The sequence below is a fragment of the Hyla sarda genome, chromosome 1, assembly GCF_029499605.1.
Source record: "Hyla sarda isolate aHylSar1 chromosome 1, aHylSar1.hap1, whole genome shotgun sequence".
NCBI lineage: Eukaryota > Metazoa > Chordata > Amphibia > Anura > Hylidae > Hyla > Hyla sarda.
In genome coordinates this window covers 263,361,935-263,389,753 of record NC_079189.1, presented here as the reverse complement: position 1 = coordinate 263,389,753, position 27,819 = coordinate 263,361,935, and the positions used below count along the sequence as shown (strand labels likewise).

At 44.9% G+C, this 27,819-nt stretch overlaps 1 protein-coding gene and 1 long non-coding RNA gene across 3 annotated transcripts in view; one reads left to right on the top strand and one right to left on the bottom strand.

Annotated features, from left to right (window-relative positions):
* Nucleotides 1–27,819, top strand: part of LOC130368098 (bone morphogenetic protein 2-like) — a 165,979-nt gene that overhangs the window by 57,651 nt on the left and 80,509 nt on the right. The gene's annotated exons all lie outside the window — the stretch shown is intronic.
* The window catches only part of LOC130368147 (uncharacterized), a 118,624-nt gene continuing 116,348 nt past the window's right edge, over nt 25,544–27,819 (bottom strand). For both annotated transcript variants that reach the window (XR_008892297.1, XR_008892299.1), the window contains one exon: nt 25,544–26,238. This is a non-coding gene — a long non-coding RNA (uncharacterized LOC130368147). The remainder of the gene's footprint in view (nt 26,239–27,819) is intronic.

Sequence of the window (27,819 nt, the reverse complement as noted above, 5' to 3'; positions counted from 1 at the left end):
ATATGTCACGGAAAAAATATTCTCGGAATCAGAATGAAAATTTAAAGCATCCCAGAGTTATTAATGGGGTACTCCGGTGCTTACACATCTTATCCCCTATCCAAAGGATAGGGGATAAGGTGCCTGATCACGGGAGTCCCGCAGCTGGGGACGCCCGTGATCATGCACGCGACACCCCGTTTGTAATCAGTCCATGGAGCGTGTTTGCTCTGGGACTGACTATCGGCGACCGCACGGCCGGCGGCGTGTGACTTCACGCCTCCGCCCCCGTGTGACATCATGCTCCACCCCTCAATGCAAGCCTACGCTCAATGCAAGCCTAAGCTATCACACCCTCTCCCGTAGGCTTGCATTGAGGGGCGGAGTGTGACGTCATACGGGGGCAGAGGCACACTCCGCCGACCCTGCGGTCGACCGTAATCAGACTCCGGGGACTGATTACAATCAGGGTGCCGCGTGCATGATCACGGGCGTCCCCAGGTGCGGGACTCCCGCGATCAGACATCTTATCCCCTATCCTTTGGATCACGCCCTATGAGTACTGCATGAATCCTATACAGCGTGTGTACAGCATAAATCCCACAAGCGTGTGTACAGCAGAATCCTACAGACGTATGTACAGCATAAATCCTACAAGCGTGTGTATATCATAAATCCAACCAGTGTATGTGCAGCATAAATCCTACAAACGTGTGTACAGCATAAATCTTACAAGCGTGTGTACAGCATAAATCCTATAAACTTATGTACAGCATAAATCCTACAAGCATGTGTACAGCAAGAATCCTACCAGTGTGTGTACAACATAAAACATACGCTCGTAGGATTCATGCTGTATACACGCTTGTGAGTACGGCATGAATCCTACCAGGATGTGTACAGCATGAATCCTACCAGCGTGTGTACAGCGTAACTCCTATAAACGTGTGTATGGTATAAATGCTATGGACGTGTACAACAAAACGGATTAACAATATGATCGAATGTGTAGAACAAATTATAAGAGCGAACAAATTATGAGAATGTATAGACCAACTACGTGCACAGACCATAAGTTATGTAAATTAACTCATAAGAGCGTGTACACCGACAACTATATGAGCATATGCGTAGAAAAATGAAGCGTGTGCCCGGCATAACTAAATGCCTGTCTATGTATAAGAAATGTGTGCATGAAATGACTAAATGAGCATACACATTTATTTTATTTTTTTTAAATTACATAGCGAAACGCATGAAAAGTGTAATTTGTGCAAATGACGTGTTGAATAAATAGAAATTGTGAACTGACAAGCCCCAAAACCTAAACAATACACCTTTCCTGTTAATTAAGGACAGAACTCCCACCTGAAGTGGAGCTCCAACTCAAATCGATCGCGGTATAGGTGAGAATTGTAGCTCCACAAAAGCTGGAGGCACACCGCCCGGAAATCCTGAAGTATAAATAACAAATATATGAAAGGAAATCCCACGTGAATACCACACTATTGATTGTGCCCGCCCCCCCCCCCCCAAAATGTATAATCCCCAGGGCTGGACTGACTGAGGTTCCCCCCGAAGCTGCGCTTGCCTCTGGAGTGAGGAGGTCGCCGCCGCCGCACACCTCAGCCAGTCCCAGCCACTTACCCGCACCAGCTCCGACTCCAAAAAAGCTTCCGATCAGCTGACCCAACAGTCAGCTGATCGGGGATGACGTGAAGAACCCGCGGCGGTTAGGTGCGAGCGGGTTAAATGCAATTAGGTGCGGCCGAAAAACTCATGTCACACACCTGGTGCCGCATCCTGTGGCCTCACGCCGTGCCCGCGACGCGGCCCCAGGTCCCCATGACATGGTTAATCGTGCGCCAAATAATGCATATAAACACCAGGGCTGGACTGACTGAGGTCCCCCCGAAGCTGCGGCTTACCTCCGGAGCGAGGAGGGCGCCGCCGCATGCCTCAGTCAGTCCCAGCCACTTACCCTTATCGACGCTGATCAAACTTCCGGTCAGCTCAACGTCCAGGATGACGTAACAGGACCTGCAACCGAAGAACCCACAGCACGCTCCTCCCACAAATTCAGGCCAGCTGCGCAGGCCTTTATACATAGCATTCATAAAATTACTGACCTGGTAATACTGGAGAGTAGAGCAGAGAGTAGACAGAGCAACCAGACTGATGGTATAAGAGTCAATGGTGGAGACAAAGTGAAGTCCCCATAATTACAAGGCTGCTAATAGAAGGAGATCACAACAAAAGGCACATTCTAGATAAAGATATCACCTTAGATTACATACCAATGGTTGCCAGAAGCAGATGAAAGCCGCTGTGCAGCCCGGAGATGCCGCTACACTGAGCCACATGGCTGGCCCTTAAGAAGCGTCAAAGCGCGCCGCTTCATGGTGGGTGAAACGCACCGTGGCGTCGCGTCCGGTCAAATTGACCGCACGCTGACGTCCCATCCTGTTTGGTGGAACGCAAACAAGCGTTCCAGATGAAGTTGAATCGCGCTATGCGATATAAAGCGGAAATAGAGATGACGGAAAGAGATCATAGATGAAAAATATGATAAAATGCTGGATGAGTTACCAAGATGAGAAGAAGGATGATAAAAATTAATTATAGATAATAGATATAATTGCACATAGAAAAATGTTTGCTGGTACAGGTGTAGATTGTAATATCACATGCATGAAAATAATGGGGCTAAACAACCACCACCCATTAAACGCTGCAATGATAATTCAATAGAACATATGATAATATAATACTACTGGGAAAGGCATCCACAGTAGAGATAATGGCAAGAATGGATATAGAATATACTTAATTAACAGGATGGGAGGAAGTATTAACCAGAGGGGGAAGGGAGGAAAACTATCAATTTAGATGAAGGGAACGAAAGACAAAGCATAATTGAGGCCAAAGGGAACCACCGTCTTTAGGCGGTATGTCCAGCTGGCCTCCATTTGGAGGAGTTTTTTTGTTAATATCTCCTCCTCTACTGTCTAATTTAACTGTCTCAATCGCTTGAAAGGAAATGCTTAAAGGGGAAGCTGTGTGATGCAAATGCATATGGTTGGCTAAAGTTTTGTCACTTCGATTTTTAATATTTCCAAAATGTTCTAGAATGCGACGTCTGAACTATCTGTGTGTCTTGCCAATGTAGCCTTTAGGGCACGGACAGGACGCCAAATAAACCACCCCTCCTGTTTTACAGTTGGCATAGTTATAATTCTTGAAGTCACGATTGTCCGTGTATCTCTTGAATGTTTTAGACACTCTGATGAACTCACAGGCCTTACAGTTCCTCCACCTAAAAGTACCTTTAATGTGGTTGTCCAACCAGGTAGAATTTGTTGGGGGTGAATAGTGGCTGTGCACCAATAGGTCATTCAAGTTCAAAGTTTTATAATGTCACGCCCCCTTACCATAGACTTTCGTTGAGGGGGCGGGCGTGACATCACGAGGGGGCGCCCTCGAACATGGAAGCCCGCACACAGTGTTCGGAGTAATAAACTTCCGGACGCTGCAAGCGGAGCTCAGGAAGGCAGGGCAGCGGAGAACCAATTTAAGTATCCTAATGGGATTATCAGAGCTATTTCTACCTTTTACAAACCCCGTCTGATCTCCAGATATTAATTTTGGTATCATGGGGACCAAACGGTTTGCAAACATTTTTGCATATATTTTCAAATCTCCATTTAGAAGAGATATGGGCCTAAAATTGGCTGGGACATCTGTCTCTTTCCCGGTTTTGGGTATTGTCACTATATAAGCCATCTGATATTCCTCTGGGAAGGTTCCAGTCTTAACTGGTAACAGTCATTAAAAAAAGGAGTCATGTATGGGGCTAAGACCGACAAAAATTGTTTATAATAGTCATTTGTTAACCCGTCGGGTCCTGGGGACTTGCTAACAGGGAGATTTTTGATGCTCCAAACCACTTCCTCTTTTGTAATTGGTGCCTTTAAGAACTCTTTTTGTGTCTGAGAAAGTGAGGGTAATGAGAGAGTCTAAGAAAGCAGATATTTCCTCTTGTTTGGTGTATTTCACAATCCCGTTGTAGTAATTTGTAGTAGAATTCCCTGAACCTATTAGCTATATCTTTAGGAGATATCAATTTACCTTTTCTATAAGATGTCCATAGAAAGGGTATTTTAGATTTTAAATGTTTATTTTTAAGCTTTACTGCGAGTGTTTTACCTGATCTGTTATCAAATGCATAATAAGTAGCCTTTGTTCTCCTAAGGTGGCACTCATGTGCCGCAAATAAACATTCACGCAGCTTATCTCGTAATCTTTTTCTTTCTGCCCCATTTCCATTTTTTACTCTCTTTACCTTCTCCAATTCTTTTAATTTCTGGAGGAGTCCATCAAGTTCCACTATTCTAGCTTTTTTAAGATGGTAACCCAATTTTATAAATGAACCTCTTATAACTGCTTTGTGTATGTTCCACAATATATTCTCCTTCACTTCCCCACTATCGTTTAGCACAAAGAATTCTTCTATCTCCCTTTTAATAGTTTGAGAGTGTATTGGTCGATGAACAATAAATGTATTTGCACGCCAAAAGTAGGTAGGGGGAGTAGTACCTGATTCAGCAAGGGAGAGGGTTGTAGAGGCATGATTTGACCATGTGATTTGTTCCATAGAGGATTTTTTTGCCACTAAAAGGGTTGCCCAGTCTACTAAAGAGATCTATCCGTGAATACATGTTATGGGCAGATGAATAAAAAGAAAAATCTCGTTCTGAACTATGTTGTGCATGCCACACATCGTAGAGATCATTCTTATGTATTATATCTGCTAATGCTGGAGACATGCATCTAGAGACGGAAGATACATCCCAATCAAGGTCTATCAGAGTTAAAATCTCCACACACTATTAAATGCCCTTCTTTGCGATTCTCTATTTTTTAAAATAATTTTACGCAAGAAAGTTCCTTGTTTTTTATTTGGTGCGTATATGCACCCTATTGTATATGTTACAGAGTTGATAACTCCCACCAAAATAATAAACCGTCCCAATGGGTCTATAATTTGTGATTTAGGTGAAATGCAACCGAGTTTCTTATTGCGATCAGAACCCCCCTCGATTTTTTTCTGATATTGTGACTGAATAATGTGAGGAAATCTAATGTGATTTATACGCCTGTATTTTGTGAGTTTCTTGGGCACAAAAAACTTCACATCCCAATCGTTTTACCTCTGCCCACATATGTGCCCTCTTATTAGGACTATTTAGCCCCTTCACATTCATTGATACAAATTTTAATGACATAACCTAGTATAGAAAATTTGCCAAGTAATTAGTAGCAATATTTCAGTACTTGACCACCCTACTATGAGTGCAGAGCTATTTAGATTAGAACCTATTCCACCTGAATAAGTACAAAATTCAACGATTAAAGAAAAAAAAAAAGAAAAATATGGTCGCTATATATTTATTTAGTTCTAGTGTCTACAGCTTGCCATTCTACACGGGTTTTCCCAGGTGCAGATTGTACTTCCTTAGGGGATGAGACTTTCTCAATGTTCATTTCTTTTAATAGGCAGTTGCCTTCTTCTAATGATCTAATCATGTGCACCTTGTTGCCATAGGTTAGCACCACCTTGGCTGGATGACTCCAGCGATACATAATTTTTTTTCCCCTTAAGGCTGATATAAAGTTAGCCAGATGTCTACGCTGTTGCATAGCAGTAGCAGAGAGGTCTGAAAAAAGCTGAATAGCACGAAACTTATCAGCAAGGGAGGCTTCTTTATACTTGCTATCATGAGAGCGTCCTTTACATGAAAAAAATGTATGCGTGCCAGGGCATCCCTGGGTACATCGTTAGGTAAATGGTTAGGCCACATAAGCCTGTGAGCGTGATCAATTATGAATTCAGTAGATGCATATTCAGGCAACATTACCCCCATATATTCTATTAGAAAACATTCTAGTTCCAATGTCCCAATTCCTTCTGAATTTCCTCTGAGCTTCACATTATTCTGCCTTGAACGGTTCTCGAGGTCAGCAATTTTTAATTTCATAACCTCTACCTCTGACTCTAAATCATTATGTGCGTCAATAAGAGCATTTTGTGAACTGGTCAAAGCATCCATTTTTGTTTCCATATGATTAATTCTTGTCCCTATTTCCCCTATCTCAGAGCTTAGTGGTTGGAACATTAATTCCATATCAGTATACAATGCATGCTTTAAGGCAATAAGCATCGTTTTCAAAGTGTGCTCTGTTACAGGGGCATTAGTAGCTGGCAGTTCATCCATAGGTACATCAGGAGCTTTGAGAGGGGGAGTAGTTAATGAAAGTCCGCTCCCCTTGTCCATTATAACAATCTGTTTAGGTCTTGCACCCAGCTCCCCATGTCTTCTCCTACCTTCCCCGCTGTCTCCTCCCAATCAGAGCTGCCACTATCCAGCCTCATCTGCTCCCCGCTGTGTCCTCCACCAGAAGCTGCGGCGTTCCCACACACGCTGCCGTGGTCTGGAGCCGAGCGTCACATGATCGGGAGCTGCGCTGGCCGCATCTTTGCTCACGTCTGGAGCTGGCTGAAGGTAAAAGTCCGTCAAATTTTGAAGCTTTTCAGCTTGCTTGTTCTTCTTTTTCGCCCTTGTAGCCATAGGTAGAGATAAGAGGTAGAGGTAAAATAGAGAACAGGCAGACTATCAAGTTGTCTGTACCCCCGGATCAAGTATGTTTTCCGGCAATGCTGGAGACCGTTGTTCAGTTAGCCGTGGAAGTCAGGAGCTCAGCGTTCACGCGGCCATTCCCTGCTGTTGCCAAGCCACACCTATCCACACCCAAAAAGTTGCTGAGTTGCCCATAGCCACCAATCAGATCACTGCTTTCATTTTGCAGAGACCTTGTTAAAAATGAAAGAAGTGAGCTGATTGGTTGCTGTGGACTTTTCCTCTGGACAGGTTTTGATAAATCTCCCCCTATGACCTGCAGACATGGGCTTACAGATAATGGTACAAGAACATGAATGTTACCTTTTCTGAAGCTGAAGTCCTTTGCCAAGGCCATAAAATAAGGTTTTCATTCCAGGCTCTGCAAAGTGTCAAGTAGGCAGAACCGAGCTGCTAAAGTACCACTTATAAAACCTTATTTTTATAAACGTCTTCACAGGCCCTCAGCTTTAGTACAGGTAACATTTATGTTATTTTCCCATTATTTTACCTCATGTCTGCAGCTTATAGTGTGCACGTGGGCCGACAGATTCACTTTAAGATATGAAAGCTGAGCTGTGATTGGTTGATATGGGAAATTTTTATCTTGGACAGATTGATAAATCTGGGCCGATGTGGCAAATTTATTAAGAATATTTGAAAGAAAAAGTGTTATTCATCGCAACCAATCATAGCAAAGATTTCAATTTTCAAGAGCAAAATACTAAATAAAAGCTGCAGATTGGTTGCTGTGGGTTGCAGGAAATTTGACAGTTTGATTATTACATAGTTACATAGTTAGTACGGTGGAAAAAAGACATATGTCCATCAAGTTCAACCAGGGAATTGAAGTGTAGGGGTGTGGCGCGATATTGGGGAAGGGTCGGGATTTTATATTTCTTCATAAGCATTAATGTTGTTTTGTTCCAGGAATGTATCTAACCCTGTTTTAAAGCTGTAAATTTTTCCTGCTGTGACCAGTTCCTGAGGTAGACCGTTCCATAAGTTCACAGTTCTGATGGTAAAGAAAGCGTGTCGCCCCTTGAGACTAAATCTTTTCTTCTCCAGATGGAGGGAGTGCCCCCTCGTCCTTTGGGGGGGGGTTTAACCTGGAACAGTTTTTCTCCATATTTTTTGTATGGGCCATTAATATACTTATATACGTTTATCATATCCCCCCTTAAACGTCTCTTCTCAAGACTAAACAATTGTAACTCCTTTAATCGCTCCTCATAACTAAGATGTTCCATGCCCCATATTAGTTTAGTTGCGCGTCTCTGCACCCTTTCCAGCTCCACAGTGTCCCTTTTATGGACTGGTGCCCAAAACTGAACAGCATATTCCAGGTGAGGCCGTACCAATGCTTTATAAAGGGGGAGTATGATGTCCCTGTCCCTTGAGTCCATGCCTCTTTTTATACATGACAATATCCTGCTGGCCTTGGAAGCAGCAGCCTGACATTGCATGCTATTCTGTAGTCTGTGATCTACAAGTACACCTAGATCCTTCTCTACCAGTGACTCTGCCAGTTTAATCCCCCCTAAGACATACGACGCATGCAGGTTATTAGTACCCAGATGCATAACTTTACATTTATCCACCTTGAACCTCATTTGCCAAGTGGATGCCCAGACACTTAGTCTATCCAAGTCATCTTGTAACTTATGCACATCCTCTATAGACTGTACCGTGCTACAAAGCTTGGTGTCATCTGCAAAGATAGAAACAGAGCTGTTAATGCCATCCTCTATATCATTAATAAATAAATTAAACAACAGCGGGCCCAGTACTGAATCTTGGGGTACACCACTAATAACCGGGGACCAATCAGAGTACGAATCATTGACCACCACTTTCTGGGTACGATCCATAAGCCAGTGTTCAATCCAGTTACAAACTAAAGTTTCCAAACCCAAAGACCTTAACTTACCTGTCAGACGTCTATGAGGGACAGTATGAAACGCTTTAGCAAAATCCAGAAACACTATATCCACAGCCATTCCTCTGTCAAGGCTTCTACTCACCTCTTCATAAAAGCAAATTAGATTGGTTTGACAACTTCTGTCCTTAGTAAACCCATGCTGGCTATCACTTATAAGGGATTACATACAGGAATACATAAGGGATAATTGTATTATAAGTCCTTCAAACAATTTACCCACAATGCACGGTCTATAATTTCCTGGGGAAGACCTAAAGCCCTTTTTGAAGATTGGCACCACATTCGTCTTGCTCCAGTCCCTTGGCACAATACCAGACACCAGTGAATCTCTAAATATCATGAACAGGGGTACAGATATTACTGAACTTAGTTCTCTAAGAACTCTTGGGTGTAGTCCATCTGGCCCTGGAGATTTGCTTACATTTATATTACATTTATATTACTTAACTTACCTTGTACCATTTCTACATTAACAAAAATGCTGTCTTGTCCCTGCAGCTATTGCCTGTGTCTCAGTGCAGAGACAAAATACAGGAAGTGAGAGCAATACAAGCAGGGATCTGTGCAGGCTCCTGGCTTATGAATCCGCCTGCTGTGTGAGCAAGGGTTTGTCACAGAGCCTTGCTTGTCCAGCCCACACTACCTATATTTTGTCTCTGCACAGAGGAACACAGGCAATAGCTGCAGGAACAAAACAGCATTTTCCATCCCAAAATATGCAAATTTTCTAACCAATGTGTATTACAATTATACATATAATGTTGTTTTCCACATTATATAAAAAGGTTTTTGCAAATGACAAGTACACTTTAAAGAGAACCTGCGGTCTGTCCCAAAAAGTTTAGTTTTTTTTTATATCGTTAACTTGTAGCCTCGGGTAGAAGGTGACATATATTTCTTCTTTCTTGCTTCCGAATAGGGATTTTACTATTTGGTTTACTATCTGTTCTTTTCAATGGATAGACAGGATCTTTGCAAACTAGGGTTTAAAGTGGGTGTGATTAGGAGCTTCATAATAACACCCCCTGAAAATGATTTAGACCCACTATCATTCATTAGCTAATCGCAGGGTTTTAATATTGGAAAATACGCTTTTCAGTCCTTAGCACATCAACTATTGAAAAATAGATGTATGATAAACTATTGGCTCACTCCAGAAAAAATTAGGACCTTCCAGACCAATATCTTAAGTCATTACAATTTATTATAAAATATTGAACAATGTTAAAATAAGAAAAGAAATAATATGCAAATGAGCACCATCAGTTACTTATTTTGACATTGTTCAATATCATAATAAATTGTAATAACTTAAGATATTGGTCTGGAAGGTCCTAATTTTTTTTCTGGAGTGTGCCAAAAACTCAACTCAATAGGTACTTATTGAGTTTGTCTTAAAAGGTGCCCTAGAACCCGAGTTCTAAAGAGAGAAAAGGCACCGGAGTATATGCTACCATCTTCAGGGTTCCCAAACTTACCCGAGCACCTATCTAACAAAGAAGACATTCAAAATGACTGGCTACAAGAGGTCAGACACTTATCTTCATGTTCCAATTCTACCTTCACACAGAAGATTCCTGAGGTTCAATCTGAAGGATTTTCAACTTCTTCACCTTCAGCTGTCAACCCAATTACTTATCATTTTACCAAGTCCCAGCATTTCTGACTTTATAACTTTATAAGTGACACATACATAGTCTTAAAACATGGAAGAAAGTGGCACTGTTTCTGGAAGAAAAAAGGACTTTACATATTGCATCACATTGTAAGGGTCATTTCCATATCTATCAACCGGAATACAATGAGTTTTAATCTTTCTTTATCAGTAGGAATCTAATTAACATTCTTTAAGACTGCTTGTGTTTTTGTTAGAAGCCCCTCTTCCTTAATTTATATGGAAATTTTGCAGGAGTGCTGTAACCTGCTGTAAAGGTTTAAAGCCTAGTGTCATTCATCCTGGACTGTAAACATGTACTGAGTGAACTGCTACCCTATAGTTACTTCACGGCAGGGGCCACCTTATAAAACTTTATTACATTTTTATTAGGAAGTAGGAAAAGGAAGGAGGGTTGTGTATCTTAATTTAAAGAGGGATGGTCTCTTGAAAAAGGAAAGATTGGCTGTACACGTCTGACTTTAAAAAGAGTCTCAGGGCTAGCACCACATATAAGCAGGATAGACACCTGCCTAGATTGCCCACTTAAAGCGGTTATCCAAGAAAAAATTTTTTTTTTTTTTTAAAGATCAAGTGGCTCCAGAAAGTTAAACAGATTTGTAAATTACTTCTATTAAAAAATCTTAACCCTTTCAGTACTTATGAGCTACTGAAGTTGAGTTGTTCTTTTCTGTCTAAGTGCTCTCTGATGACACGTGTCTCGGGAACTGTCCAGAGTAAAAGCAAATCCCCATATCAAACCTCTTTAACTTTTACAGTTCCCGAGACAACCAGAGATGTCAGCAGAGAGCACTGTTGCCAGACAGAAAAGAACAACTCAACTTCAGAAGCTGATAATTATTGGAAGGATTAAAATGTTTTAATAGAAGTAATTTACAAATCTGTTTAACTTTCTGGAGCCAGTTGATATATAGAATTTTTTTTTTTCCTGGAATACCCCTTTAACCTCTTCAGGGCGCATGGATACGCCCTGCATTCCGAGTCCTTAAGGACACAGGGCGCATCCATATGCCCGCGGGAAATCCAGTCCCCACTGCTAGCCGGTTGGGGACCGGAGCCGGATGCCTGCTGAAATCATTCAGCAGGCACCCCGGCACATCGCCCAGGGGAGTCCTGAGACCCCCCCCATGTCGGCGATCGGAGAAAATCGCATGTCAATTCAGACATGCAATATTCTCCAATTCCAGGCTGATCGGGTCTCTGGTGACCCGATCACCCGGAAAATAGGGCTAATCGGAGTTGTCAGCAACAGCCCCGATCAGCCTAAGGGATAGGAGTGAGGTCGCAGAGCTGCGATCTCCTCCCATCCCCTACCATTAGTCGGATTTCTGACCAATGGCAGCGCAGGACAGGGGGTTGCCATGGCAACCCCCGTTCTGCCCGCCCCTGGATGTCGAGGGGATCTGGGAAGAAGATGGAGGCCGTACCTGCAGGAGAAGATGCCTGGGGACCCAGGATCTTCGCTGGAGCCTGCTGGATACTGGATCACCTAGGGAATCGTCGGTGGAGGGGGGGGGGGGGGATTGAAAGTGAACGTAAAACGATCTTTACTGTGGCAACCACTAGGAAGGCCAAACTGCAACTCCCATCATGTACAGACAGCCAAAGGCTGTCTGGGCATGCTGGGAGTTGTAGTTTTGCAACATCTGGAGGGTCACAGTTTGAAGACCACTGTTACAGTGGTGCTTAAACGGTAGCCCTCCAGATGTTGCCAAACTACAATTCTCAGCATGCCTAGACTGCCCAGGCATGCTGGGAGTTGTAGTTCTGTAACATCTGTCCCTTCAGATTTAGCAATTTTCATGAAATTTTTGAAAATTGCTGCTCTACTTTGAAGCCCTCTAATTTTTTCAAAAAGCAAAAATATGTCCATTTTATGATGCCAACATAAAGTGGACATATTGTGTTTGTGAATAAAAATAAAATGTATTGGGAATATCTATTTTCCTTACAAGTAGAGAGCTTCAAAGTTCGAAAAATGCTAAATTTTCTAAATTTTCATGAAATTTTGGGATTTTTCACCAAAAAAGGATGCAAGTAACGCCGAAAATTTACCACCAAAATCAAGTAGAATATGTCACGAAAAAACATTCTCTGAATCAGAATATTCGATAAAAGCGTTTTTGCGTTATTAATTCGTAAAGTGACGGTGGTCAGAATTGCGAAAAAGGGCTCAGTCCTTAAGGTGAAAAAGGGCTGCATCCTTAAGGGGTTAATGAGGGTGCCGCCCGCAGCCCCATGATTCCTGTGAAGCCGCAAGTAAGTAGATTACTGTGTGACAGTGCATGCGCTTCCGACCTAATAGACAGTCGGCAGCCAGATAGAGAAGTACAGCGTCGCTGCTGCACCTTCATGGTCCCACATTGAAATGATGTGACTGAGAGACTGTGTGCTCCTGATGCTACTGTGCGTTCCTGTCAGATGTCAGCTGGATAGAGGAGCACAGCACCGCTGCTGCATGCTCCTCCCCGGCAATGTCAGGGCATCCATATAACTCACCTTGATGGCCGCAGTCAGACTGACAGGACTGAAAGAGAGCGAGCGCCAATGTTTCCCTTCCCTGCCTTCCAGTAAAGTGAAAGCAGCTCTGATTGATGCAAGAACTTCTCCTCTAAAGCGCTCCGCTATCAGCCTTGTCTTTTGCATGCACAGAGCACATGGAGCCTGCATAGTTTAACCCTCTCCTGGCTGAGTCATGTGTAAGCACAGTACTTTGTCACTGACAAAGCATCCTGCCCTTCAAGGGGTTATCCACCATAAGGTGATTTTAGTACGTACCTGCCAGACAGTAATGGACATGCTAAGGAAGGATCTGCTCTTGTCTAAGGGCTAAATGGTTATGCTGTGAGATTACCATAATACTGTTTTTTGTGATCTGGTATTTCCTGTTTGAGTTTTTTTATTTTTTTGCCTACAAATCCCATAATTCCATTTCCCTCCCTCCCACACATCAGCCACCCCACCCATTGAAAACCACAGGTCTTTTGAATGGATGCAGCTCACTTATGTTTCAATCAGGGTGCCTACAGCTGTTGCATTAGTTGCAGATTGATCTCTCTCCCACCAAGCGATCCCTCCACCCATTGAAGCAGACAGGCTCTCTGTCATCAGCTGACTAATCAGGTCAAGTCCCGGCCCCATTGCAACCTGGGAAAAATCAGGTTGCAATGTCATTTTGTATGCTGTTAAAAATAAATATTGGGGTGAAAATCACATAAGAATTGTGAGAAAACCGTCACACACACATACAGACACAATATTATGAACTACACTGGCTTTACAGCCCCTGAGGCATAGTCAAATAAAAAAAATAAAAAAATGGAATACCCCTTTAAGTCTTCATATAGAGGGAGGTTTATACCTGTGGCACAGGAGGCTGCTTAACACAATAACTGCTGGTAATACTAGTTTTGTTAGTTAAAGCCAGCTTTTGTGTTTAACAGCTGAGTATTTTAGTTCTTCAGGATAGGACTGTATTTCTCAGCATTTCAGATGGTAAATTCTGTGTTTTGTCTGTGCAGTCTGTAGCCCCTCTAAGTTTGATCCTTGGGGTTGTAGTTACCACAAATATACTTACAGGCCTATATGGATTGTAATCTAAGATCTATTGTGGGTAAGATTTTTGAGGGTTTTCTGGGAGACGCTATTCTGGAATATCTTAATGAATAGCTTTTTATTTTTTTATTTTTTTTAACTGTAAATTTTTATTAGAGTTTTACATAAACAATATACAAACAAGCAGTCATAGTTGGGGATACATACCCCTAAACTGCATAGATGCACACATCAATACAATGCTGACACATACCCCTAAACTGCATAGATGCACACATCAATACAATGCTGACAAGACATAAAGTAGCACACCTTCAAAGCATCAATGCATGGTAGGAGGTAGAGATGAGCGAATTTACAGTAAATTCGATTCGTCAAGAACTTCTCGACTCGGCAGTTGATGGCTTATCCTGCATAAATTAGTTCAGCTTTCAGGTGCTCCGGTGGGCTGGAAAAGGTGGATACAGTCCTAGGAAAGAGTCTCCTAGGACTGTATCCACCTTTTCCAGCCCAGGGGAGCACCTGAAAACTGAACTAATTTATGCAGAAAAAGTCATCAACTGCCGAGTCGAGAAGTTCGTGACGAATCGAATTTACTGTAAATTCGCTCATCTCTAGTAGGAGGACTAAAAAACAGTGAGATCGGTCAACTGAAAGGAAACAGAAGGGAAGGGGGAGGGAGAAAAGAAAAAGAGGAGGGGGGGGGGGAAGAGGGGAAAGATGGAGGGAGGGAGGAAGGGAGACAACAACAAAAAACTAAGGTAAAGGGACACAAAGGAAAATACACAGGAAAGAACTGAAAGGAAGAGAAAAGTGAGAGATAGACAAAAGGTTTATAAGAAATGCAAAAATCAAGGAGGTTGTCTATCGGTGAACCTGTCCCATTTTGAGAGAAAGTTTGGGATGGTGTTGTTTTAGGAGGCAGTTATTGATTCCAGAGAGCGAATTTCTTGAATTCTGGCCATGAGTTCACCTTCAGATGGAGGGGAGGTCTGCTTCCAATGTTTAGCAATAAGAGTTTTGGCTGCTAATACCACATGCAGAAACATTTTAAACGGCCGCTTGGCCTAGGCTCTAGTGGACAGATGCAACAAGTATACTAGGGGGTCTAAGGGAACTCTAGACCCTAAGACATCATAAAGCAGACACCGAACAGTCTCCCAAAACGTGGTGATGAGTGGGCAAGGGGGGGGGGGAAGGTGGAAGCACACCGAGAAGAAAGATAACTCATAGGAGTAAAGATTCCACCCAGAGGCCAGGCCAAAACAGTAACATAGTAACTTGGGGGGAGATTTATCATTGTTGCTTTGGTAAGCGAGTTCTGTAGGCATTTTTTTCTTGCTTTTGCTTATGTGTGACACATTTATTATACTATGACAGGGGGTTGATAAATTTGGCTCACATAAGCAAAAACCAATAAATGACTTCAGAACACCACTTTGTCACCCCACCTCAAGTCGCATCTGTAAAAAAAAGTGTGTGTGTGTGTGTGTGTGTGTGTGTGTGTATGTGTATATATATGGATGTGTGTTAAATTTTTTTTTTTACAACTTTTTTCCCCCTGAATGTACTAACCCATTTTTTTTTCTTCTCAATTCAGATCCATGTATCCTGTGGACTTCTTCAGATCCAGTGGACTACGATGAACCACATTTTTTGGGGGGGTTTAAAATTAATAAAATGTTTAACGAGGGCTTGTGGGGGAGTTTTTTTTAAAATAAGTTTTTTAAATGTGTTGTGCTTTTTTTTCAAATTTCCTTTACAGGCTTGGTAATGGAAGCCGTCTTATAGACAGAGTCCATTACTAAGCTGGGCTTAGCGTTAGGCCCAAAAACAGCGCTAACCCCCAAATATTACCCCGATACCCATCACCACAGCGGTGCCAGGAAGAGCCAGTACCAGCAGGCCCGGAGCATCAAAAATGGTGCTCCCGAGACTAGGCGGTAACAGGCTGGTGTTATTTAGGGTGGGGAGGGACAGTAACAATGGTCCTCGCCCACCATGGTAACGTCAGGCTGTTTCTGCTTGGTTGGTATTTGGCTGATACTGAATATACAGGGAACCCCTTTTTTTTTTTTTTTTTTAAACACATAGGGTTCCCTGTATTTTCATTCACAGCCAGATACCAACCAAACAGCAACAGCCTGACATTACCAGGTTGGGTGATGACCATTGCTACTGTCCTCCCCAGCCTAAATAACACCAGCCTGTTACTGCCTAGGCACAGGAGCGTCATTTTTGACACTCCGGGCCTGTTGGTACCGGCACCCCTGTGGCATTTGGTATCGGGGGTAATAATTTGCTAGCTGTTTTTGGGGCTAACGCTAAACCCGGCTTAGTACTGGAATCCGTCTATAAGACAGCTTCCACTACTAAGCCTGTAAAGCAAATAAAAAAAAACACTTTTTAAAAACGTTTATTCCAAAAAACACTCCCCCACAAGCCCTCGTTAGCCATGTTTAAAGAAAAAAAAAACACTGGTCATCGACTTAGTCCACCGAATCCGAAGAAGTCCATACACTGATCTGAAATGAGAAGAAAACAAACACTGAAATTGGTTTGTACGTTTATGGCCCCCTTCCTTTGGGAACCCATCCCTACACCAGCATTTCCAAACAAGAGGCCTCTAGCTGTTGCTAAACTACAACCCCCATAATTAGTAATTTAGCAACAGCAAGCCTCCTGGAGTCTTGCTGTTTCTAAACTACAACTCCCATGATGGGAGTTGTAGTTTAGCAACAGCCCCCAGCTCATCTCTACTCCCCCCACCGCAGCTCATCTCCCGACCCCAGCTCATCCATCGTCTCCCCCCTGCCCAGTAATCTCCTGCAACCCCCGCTTAGCTCTCCTCCGCCGCTTAGCTCTCCTCCGCCGCTTAGCTCTCCTCCGCCGCTTAGCTCTCCTCCGCCGCTTAGCTCTCCTCCGCCGCCTATCTCTCCTCCGCCGCCTATCTCTCCTCCGCCGCCTATCTCTCCTCCGCCGCCTATCTCTCCTCCGCCGCCTATCTCTCCTTTTCTTTTCCTCCTCCTGCTTATCTTTTCTTCCTCCGCATGTTTCCTTTGCCGCTTATCTTTCCTCCGCCACTTATCTTTCCCTCTGGCACTCCTCTTTTCCTCCGCTGCTTATCCTTCCTCTGCCGTTTATCTCTCCTCTGCCGTTTATCTCTCCTCTGCCGTTTATCTCTCCTCTGCCGTTTATCTCTCCTCTGCCGTTTATCTCTCCTCTGCCGTTTATCTCTCCTCCGCCGTTTATCTCTCCTCTGCCGCTTATCTATCTTCCGCCGCTGGTCATCTTCATTTTGCCGCCTGTACATCTCCCACCCCGTCGCTTGCTGTTACAGGACTATAACTCCCAGCATGTCCTTTCAGTGAGGACATGCTGGGAGTTGTACTTGCAGCGGTGAGCAGGCCAGTGGTAGATGCAGGCCGGCCTGAATATGAAGCTACAGTGTAATCTCATATTTGCCGGTCTGGGCTGTGATTGGCTGGTCCGTCTCCGCCAATCACAGCCCAGACCGGCAAATATGAGATTACACTGTAGCTTCATATTCCGGGGAGCCGGTAGGCCTGCATCTACCACCGGCCCGCTCACCGCTGCAACTACAACTCCCAGCAAGTCCTCACTGAAGGGACATGCTGGGAGTTATAGTCCTGTAACAGCAAGCGGAGGGGTGAGAGCTGTACAGGCGGCAAAATGAAGATGACCAGCGGCGGAAGAAAGATGAGTGGCAGGTTGAGGGAGATTACTGGGCAGGGGGGAGACGAGCTGGGGGAACCGGCAGCGGGGGAAAGATAACTGGGGGGGGGGGGGGGGAAGATAAGTGGGGGTGGGAGGGTTGCGGCAGATGATCAGGCAGGGGAGAGATGACCAGGGAGAGATGGCGGGGGGGGGGGGGGGAAGAGAGTCGGCAGGAGATGACCGTGGGGTGGGGGGTAAAACTGAGCCCGGGCGGCTGCACAGTGATGTCAGCCCGGGCTCCTTTCTACAGATATGATTTCATATTTCCTGCCGGAGCCGTGATCTCGGTTCCCAGCGGGAAATATGAAATCTGCTCTCCAAAGCAAGTTTTGTAAGCCAGCTCCAGACTTGCTTACATTTATGCTGCTTTGGAGGCGGTTGCGACTTTTTGTGCGACTTTCGCACTTGATAAATCCCTGACTACTGCAAAGTGAAAACTGAAATTTGCTTTGGTACGATCTTTTGTTCATTTTTGCTTACAGCCAAAAGTCGCACAAAAAATTAGCTTAGGCACAAATGCAACTATTTGTGTAACTTTTGTAAGCAAAAAAAACTGCTCTAAATCCTTTGGTCTTTTTTCAACATCATGAACTATGGGGGAGATTTATCAGAGTCCATCAAGTTCAACCTATATCCCTAATGAGTCCCTACTGAGTTGATCCAGAGGAAGGCGAAAAACCCTCATATTAGAGGTAAAAATTCCTTCCCGACTCCAAATATGGCAGTCAGAATAAATCCCTGGACCAACCTTCTGTCCCTTGTCTTTTACAGAGTTCACCATGACCACCTCCTCAGGCAGAGAATTCCACAGTCTCACTGCTCTTACAGTAAAGAATCCCCATCTGTGGTTGTGTAGAAACATTCTTTCCTCTAAATGTAGAGGATGCCCCCTTGTTATAGATACAGTCCTGGGTATAAATAGATCATGGGAAAGATCTCTGTACTGCCCACTGATATACTTATACATAGTCATTAGGTCTCTCCTAAGGCTTCTTTTTTCTAAACTAAATAACACTAATTCTGATAATCTTTCTGGTACTGTAGTCCTCCCATTCCCCATATTACCCTGGTTCAACCCTCTCCAGCTCCACTACATCTTTCTTGTACACTGGTGCCCAGTACTGTACACAGTATTCTATGTGTGGTCTGACTAGTGATTTGTACAGAGGTAGAATCATTTCCTTGTCATGGGCATCTATGCCCCTATTGATGCACCCCATGATTTTATTAGCCTTGGCAGCAGCTGCCTGACACTGGTCACTACAGCTAAATTTACTGTTAACTAAGACTCCCAAGTCCTTTTCCATGTCAGTCGTCCCACGTGTTCCCATTTAATACATAACACCAGCACGGATTTTCCCTCCCCATGTGCATTACCTTACATTTATCAGTGTTGAACCTCATTTGCCACTTCCCAGCCCAAACCTCCAACCTATCCAGATCCATTTGTAACAGTGCACTGTCCTCTATAGTGTTTATCGCTTTACAGAATTTAGCATCATCTGCAAAGATTATTACTTTACTATTCAACCCCTCTACAAGGTCATTAATATATTAAACAGAACAGGACCCAAGATGGACCCCTGTGGTACCCCACTAGTAACAGTCACCCAATCCGAATAAGTACCATTAATAACCACCCTCTGTTTCCTATCACTGAGCCAGTTACTTACCCACTTACACACATTCTCCCCCAGCCCCATCCTTCTCATTTTATGCACCAAACTTTTATGAGGCACCGTATCAAATGCTTTGGAAAAATCCAGATATACAACATCCAGCAATTGCCCCGGTCCAGTCTGGAGCTCGCCTCCTCATAGAAACTGATCAGGTTAGTTTGACAGGACCGATCCCTCATAAAGCCATGCTGATATGGGGTCATATGTTTATTTTTATTAAGAAACTCCAAAATAGCATCACTTAGAAAACCCTCAAACAATTTACATACAACTGAGGTTAAGCTAACAGGTCTATAATTCCCTGGGTCACCTTTGTGTTCCCTTTTTAAATATTGGTACCACTTTTGCTATGTGCCAGTCCTGGGGAACAGTCCCTGTTTCTATAGAGTCCCGGAATATTAAAAATAGGGGTCTGTCTATAACATTACTTAATTCCTTTAGAACACGGGGGTGAATGCCATCTGGACCTGGTGATTTGTCTGTTTTGATTTTTTGTAGGAGGCACTGTACTTCTTCCTGGGTTAGACAGGTGACCTGTACTGGGGAGTTTACCTTATCACACTGTATTTCACCTGGCATTTAATTTTCCTCAGTGAACACAGTGGAGAAGAATTTGCTTAATATACCGTATATACTCGAGTATAAGCCGACCCGAGTATAAGCCGAGACCCCTAATTTCAACCCAAAATCCCAGGAAAAGTTATTGACTCGAGTATAAGCCTAGGGTGGGAAATACCTCATCCCCCCCTGTCATCATCCAGACCCGTCATTAACATCCTCATCATCCCCCCCCCTTGTCATCATCCCACACATCCCCCCTTCATCATCCCCTTATCATCCCACACATCCCCCCTTCATCATCCCCTTGTCATCATCCCACACATCCCCCCTTCATCATCCCCTTATCATCCCGCACATCCCCCCTTCATCATCCCCTTATCATCCCACACATCCCCCCTTCATCATCCCCTTGTAATCATCCCACACCCCCCCCTTCATCATCCCCACCCCCCTTCATCATCCCCACCCCCCCCCCCCCCCTTCATCATCCTCTTCTCATCATTCGCCCTCAGTGGTCTTCAACCTGCGGACCTCCAGAGGTTTCAAAACTACAACTCCCAGCAAGCCTGGGCAGCCATCGGCTGTCCGGGCTTGCTGGGAGTTGTAGTTTTGAAACCTCCGGAGGTCCGCAGGTTGAAGACCACTGCGGCCTTCAACATCATCCAGCCCCCTCTCACCCCCTTTAGTTCTGAGTACTCACCTCCGCTCGGCGCTGGTCCGGTCCTGCAGGGCTGTCCGGAGAGGAGGTGGTCCGGTGAGGAGGTGGTCCGGGCTGCTATCTTCACCGGGGAGGCCTCTTCTCCGCGCTTCCGGCCCGGAATAGAGGCGTTGCCTTAACAATGACGCAGAAGTACGTTGGCAATGAACGCACCTCTGCGTCGTTGTCACGGCAACGTGACTATTCTGAGGCCGGGCCCGAAGCGCTTAGAAGAGGCCTCCCCGGTGAAGATAGCAGCCCGGAACCACTATCCCACCGGACCACCTTCTCTCCGGACAGCCCTGCAGGACCGGACCAGCACCGAGCGGAGGTGAGTACTCAGAACTAAAGGGGGTGAGAGGGGGCTGGATGATGTTGAAGGCCGCAGTGGTCTTCAACCTGCGGACCTCCGGAGGTTTCAAAACTACAACTCCCAACAAGCCCGGACAGCCGATGGCTGCCCGGGCTTGCTGGGAGATGTAGTTTTGAAACCTCTGGAAGTCCGCAGGTTGAAGACCACTGCGGGTGGGGGAGTTCACTCGAGTATAAGCCGAGGGGGGTGTTTTCAGCACGAAAAATCGTGCTGAAAAACTCGGCTTATACTCGAGTATATACGGTATTTGCTTTTTCCTGATTCCCGTTTATAATTTCTTTGTTATCATTTTTTAAGGGGCCCACACTTTCATTTTTGACCTTTTTGCTATTTATACAGTTAAAGAACATTTTGGGGTTAGTTTTACTCTTTTTGGCAATGAGTCTTTCTGTCTCTGTTTGCAGCTTTTATCAGTTTTTTTAAAAATTTTACATTTTTCTCTATAGCTTTTTAATGCTTAACTGCTGTCCTGTTTTAGTATTTTAAATGCTTTATTTTTGTCCTTTATTGCCCCTTTTAATATTTTTATTCATCCATATTGGTTTTCTTTTATTTCTGACCATTTTAATCCCATAAGGTATATATTTATTACAGTGATAATTTAAGATATCTTTAAAAGACTCCCATTTAGTGTCAGTATTCTTGTTTTTGAGGACAATATCCCAATTTATATTGTTAAGGGCTTCTCTGAGCTGATCAAACTTTGCCTTCCTAAAGTTCATTGTTTATGTGGCTCCTTGAGTGATTCCCTTATTGAAGAATAAGTTATAATGTATTATATTAGGATCACTATTTCCCAGGTGTCCTTTTACCTGCACATATAAAAGCATAGCACAAGACATCCCAGATAAAAAAAAAAATGTTAAAAATGCAAAACTGAACTGTCACTGGGGAGAAACCAAAAATGCAACAAAGCATAAAAACAGAGTCCCGGCTATCCAAGAGGTCAGTCAAATGAGGCCGACGGGACCTCAAGGGGGATTAGCTGAAGAAGGCAGGTCACTCCGGATCTTGTAGGACCTACGATGTCGCCCCCGTTCAGGTTGCCACACTGGGAGCAGTTGGGGAGGGGGAGGGGACAGAGCCCAATCAGCAAGCTTCGGGATCTGGATATCCAGGGCAGCACAAAATTCTGGGATATCAGCATGAGACCGCAACACTGCAGAGCCTCCATCCCGACTGGCCTGGAGTGCGAAAGGGAAGGACCATCGGTAGGGTATCTGTGCTGAATATAGGGAAGATAGAAGGGGTTGCAGCATCCTGTGCTTGCCTAAGGTGATCCACGAGAGGTCCTGAAACAACTGAATGGGAGCCCCATCAAAGTCAAAGTCCCTCAAAGAGCGCGCCTTAGCCATGATCCGCTCTTTCAACAAAGTCAGCAACTCAGCAGATCACATCCCTAGGAGGGCCGTTAGAGGGACGTGGACGAAGGGCCCGGTATGCAAGGTCCAATTTAATCCTGTGCAATGTTGGCTCACCAAGGATCAAGTTGAAGATGGCTTCCAGGATGGCATAGAGGTCTTCATCTCTGGTTGCCTAAGGGAGTCCACGGACTCTGATGTTGTTACGCCGACCTCTATTGTCCAAGTCCTCAACATGGGAGTGAAGATCACCCAGGAAATCAGATTGTGCAGGAATAGTGGCGTGAAACTCTGTGATGTAGGATCTAGTAGAATCGTGGGCTCCCTCCAAGTCATCCACTCTGTCTGAGACATGTTGAAGATCCTTACGCATGTCGGCGATTTCAGCTCTGCAAGTGTCTTTTACTTCAGCAATAAGGACCATAAAATCTTCTTTAGTGGGCATTTGAGAAAGCAACAAACTAAGATCCGAAGTAAGCGGAACAGGAGCTGGGAGCCAGAACATTCCAGGTCAGCCTCCAGAACAATAGCCCAAGCAGGAGAGGCAGTAGCCAGACAGAGGGCAGTGGAAGGCCACAGGGAGGAGGAAGGGCCCGGCGGGGTCACAGTCCTAGGGCCGCCTGTAGACATCCTAGGGGCCAACATAACCCTCTGAGGTTTCTGGGGGGGAACCCAGAGGGGTAGCCCAGCGACCCAAGACCCCAACAGTAGTAGTAGGGCAGGCTCAAGGGGGGACCCAAGTGGACTGGGTCTCCGGCGTGCGCTTCCCAGAGGCACAGGAGGTGGAAGCACGGCTTATACTGCCACCAGGAAGGGGCTCCAAGTGGCAGGACACTGTCCCTTTAAATGGACTCAGCTCTGCAACAGGCCCAGCAGCGGAGTGAGGGGAGTCCTGAGGTGGGAGAGCACTGGAGAGCCTAGGGAAGATACAGGAGACCGCAGGGGGATGGCGTCACTCACCCCCAGAGGAGAATGCCGGACGACTGGAGAAGATGGCGGCCGGCCTGCAGGGGGCCACTGAAGTGCCATCCCCAGGGCAGCACAGGTGGAGAAATGGTGCCGGTCGTCCTCCGACGGTGATCCCCAGATCTGGGCAGGAGAGAGCAGCCTTAGCGGAGATCCTGTGAACGCAGGCTTCCCCAGTGAAGGACAGCAGAGCTCTGGAGCGGGTTCCGGGCGCACGACTGCTGCGCCTACAGACTTGGAGCGCAGGGTGCGCAAATACTCCAGAGACTCAGGCGGGGAGGCCGGAGCAGAGGAAGGAGCCCGGGACAGGTAACGGGCGATAGTGCCCGACGGTGACTGAGGGGCCAGACTGGTGGACAGTGGCTTCCTCTTGCGGCGGGTCCCCCTCGGCATCAGTAGAGCGGTGGTGGGTGCTGATTTAGCTGGTGAGAGGCCTCAGGAGCTCCACTAAAACGTGGCCATGTTAGCCCGCGGCAAGCCACGCCCCCAGAAAATAACTTTCTAACAAAGCACCAACATGGGTTTATGGGGGATCGGTCCTGTCAGACTAATCTGATCAGCCTTTTAGACTGGATCAGGGTGAAGCTGTGGATGTTGTATATCTGGACTTTTCTAAGGCATTTGATACTGTTCCACACAAAAGATTAGTACATAAAACGAGGATGCTGGGACTAGGGGAGGATATATGTAAATGGTTTCGCAACTGGCTCAGTGGATGGAAGCAGAGGGTGGGTGTCAATGGAACTTACCTGGGTGACAGTAACTAGTGGGGTACCACACAGGTTAGTACTGGGTCCACTTTTTTTCAATATGTTTATTAATGACTTTGTAGAGGGATTACAGAGTAGAATTTCTATATTTGCCGATGACAATAAACTGGGGAAGGTGATTACCACAGAGAAAGATAATATAATATTACAGGGATCTGGGGAAGCTGGAGGCTTGGGCACATACATGGCAAATTAAATTTAATGTGGATAAATGTAAGGTTATGCATTTGGGCCATAAACAAATCTACAAATATGTACTAAATAATAAGACATTAGGTAAAACTACTGCAAAGGACTTGGGGGTACTGGTGGATCAAAAGAGGCATAGAGGCTCGTGACAAGGACATAGTTATGCCTCTGTATAAAGCATTGGTCAAACCACATATGGAGTATTGTACGGAATTTTGGGCACCTGTATATAAGAAGGAAATGGCTAAACTGGATGAAATCACAATGTACAAATATAAGAATGGACAGTACAGAGATCTTTCTAGTGATCCTTATATACCTAAGCCTGTAACCATGACAAGGGGGCATCCTCTACGCTACTTCTAGAGGAAACAACTGCAGACAAATTGGAGTAATTTGAGGGTTAAAATCAGAATATTTTATTGTTTAAGATGAAAAAACTGTGGGAGGAGGCTGACACGGGGGGGGGGGGGGGATAGGACAAAAATGGGCATCATTACTGCTAACACAGTTACGTAAACATACCGTATTTATCGGCACATAACACTAATTTTTTATGCTAAAATGTTTAGCCTAAAGTCTATCTGCGTGTTATACGCCGATAAGCCGCTGCAGTTCAATGATTTAAAGCGGGCGCTTTAAATCAATGAACTGCAGCGGCTTTTGCAGGTCCAGAGACCTGCCGTCTCTACCCGATTCTCTGCCCCTGCCTATCCTGGGGTCCAGAGACTGCCGACTCAGCTGCCCCATTGCCTCCCCCATCCCCGGTTTTTCTGACCCCGCAGAAGCCCCCAGGAAAGGCAGGGGGAGAGAGGCCATTGCTGCCCGCTTCTCTCCCCCTGACTTTCCTGGGGTCTAGAGCCCTGCTGCCGCCGCTTCTCTCCCCCTTACTATCGGCGCCGCTGCCCCATTGCCTCCCCCATCCCCGGTTTTATAATTACCTGTTGCCGGGGTTGGGTCTGCGCTGCTTCTGGCTCCGGTGTGGCGTCGCCTGCTTCGTTACTATGCGCTGCGCAATGACGAGTGATGTCGCGTTGAAGACGTCACTCGTCATTGCGCCTCACAGCGCATAGCAACGACGCAGGAGATGCCACACCGGAGCCAGAAGCAACAGGTAATTATAAAACCGGGGATGGGGGAGGCAATGGGGCTGCGGCGCCGATAGCCAGGGGGAGAGAAACGGCGGCAGCAGGGCTCTAGACCCCAAGAAAGGCAGGGGGAGAGAAGCGGGCAGCGACGGCCTCTCTCCCCCTGCCTTTCCTGGGGGCTTCTGCGGGGTCAGAAACAGTGTATCTGGATATACACATGCACACACACCCTCATTTTACCAAGGATATTTGGGTAAAAAACTTTTTTTACCCAAATATCCTTGGTAAAATGAGGGTGCGTGTTATAGGCCAGTGCGTGGTATACCCTGATAAATATGGTAATTATAAGGTGCAAAAAGGACAACAGGTATGCAATGCATCTCAGTAAATAGACATCAGTCTTTAAGTGCATAGAAAAGCATACAGTACCAACCTAATACAATGAAAAGTGCAGGAGTGCAGCAGGAGTGACGCCACCCCAACGTACGTTTCGGCGATATCCTTTGTCCTGGGGGTGGCGTCCTCTCAGTGCGAATGCTATTTAAATGGAACTTGGCCAATCAGGAACCAGAACAATCAAGTAAATATTATGTACCTGTGTGGAGCCGGAAAGAAACCTGTCTCTATAGCGGTGCATAGCGCACGAGCCACCGCGCGTACTTCCAGGCGCCGCGTCAGCTGACTCCGTCACATGACAAGTTACATAACGGGCAGTGTAAGACGCGAGCCCGGAAGACCATCGCATGCGCACAGGGACGGCACCGGCATTTAAATAAATTTGGTTTGGAAAATTCATATTTACAGGAATTAACAAAATATATCAACCAGCAGCGTCATAGAGTATAAAAAAAATTAGATGTATGGTGACCACAAATCGTTTTGGTACAAATTAATAAATAGGGGGCAAGCAAAAGGGGGACACAAGCATTGTAAAAAAAAAAAAAAAATCCACGAAGACACTGATGGATAAACATAGTAGAAAATGGTCCTGAAAGACAAAAAAATGAAAAACGAAAATTAATAGTGAGATATAAAAACATACGTCTAGAGGAAAGAAGGTTTCACCATTATCACAGACAGAGATTCTTTACTGTAAGAGTAGTGAGACTATAGAACTCTCTGCCACAAGGGCGTCCCTTGATAAAGTTTAGTGACCAAACGTACGTGGGGGCTAATCTGGACCAGCAACACTATGGGTGAGCATGTTTGTGGTACATACAGGGGAGTTACTAGAGAGTATTTTCTATTTAAAGGGGTTATCCAGGAAAAAAACTTTTATATATATATAGACAAAGAATAAGTCAGCCAGCACTTTAGTTGATACCAAACTATTATATGGACCTGGCCTACAGGTGCACGCTACTAGGCTAGATATACAGCAACAGAAGAATGCAGCAGCACACTGCCAGCACAAGGATATAGGTGCAACATGAATATGCAGTTAAAACATGGAGAGCTATACAGCTATGGTGTAATAGATGCAAATGTGAAACTATGAAATAGTGAGGCACTTAGCTCGCAAATTTGTCTCCGCCGGCGGTCAAATAGCTTGGACCGTCCCACCGCGATAAGGTAGCCTCCTGGGACGGACCCTACACTGTGACTATGCCTCTGTGTGAACAGTTCAGAAAGCATGGCAGGATCTGGAACATCCAAGGTGGAATATCCACCTGTAGGCCAGGTCCATATAATAGTTTGGTATCAACTAAAGTGCTGGCTGACTTATTCTTTGTCTGTATTGCACATATGGGGGAGTGGCTACCTCCATGTTGGCCTTGCACCCCACCCACCTCTATCAGGTGTGTATATAAGGTGGCTTGGATGTTCCAGATCCTGCCATGCTTACTGAACTGTTCACACAGAGGCATATTCACAGTGTAGGGTCCGTCCCAGGAGGCTACCTTATCGCGGTGGGACGGTCCAAGCTATTTGACCGCCGGCGGAGACAAATTTGCGAGCTAAGTGCCTCACTATTTCATAGTTTCACATTTGCATCTATTACACCATAGCTGTATAGCTCTCCATGTTTTAACTGCATATTCATGTTGCACCTATATCCTTGTGCTGGCAGTGTGCTGCTGCATTCTTCTGTTGCTGTATATATATATATATATATGTCAACTGGCTCCAGAAAGTTAAACAGATTTGTAAATTACTTCTATTAAAAAATCTTAATCCTTTCAGTACTTTTGAGCTGCTGAAGTTGAGTTGTTCTTTTCTGTCTAATTGCTCTCTGATGACACGTGTCTCGGGAACCGCCCAGTTTAAAAGCAAATCCCCATAGCAAACCTCTTCTACTCTGTGCAGTTCCCGAGACAAGCAGAGATGTCAGCAGAGAGCACTGTTGCCAGACAGAAAACAACTCAACTTTAGTAGCTGATAATTATTGAAAGGATTAATATTTTTTAATAGAAGTAATTTTCAAATCTGTTTAACTTTCTGGAGCCAGTTGATTAAAAAAAAAAAAAAAAAAGTTTTTCACCGGAGTACCCCTTTAATGACTTTGTAGTGAGATTACAGATAAGAATTTCAATATTTGCAGATGATACTAAACTGGGTAAGGTGACCA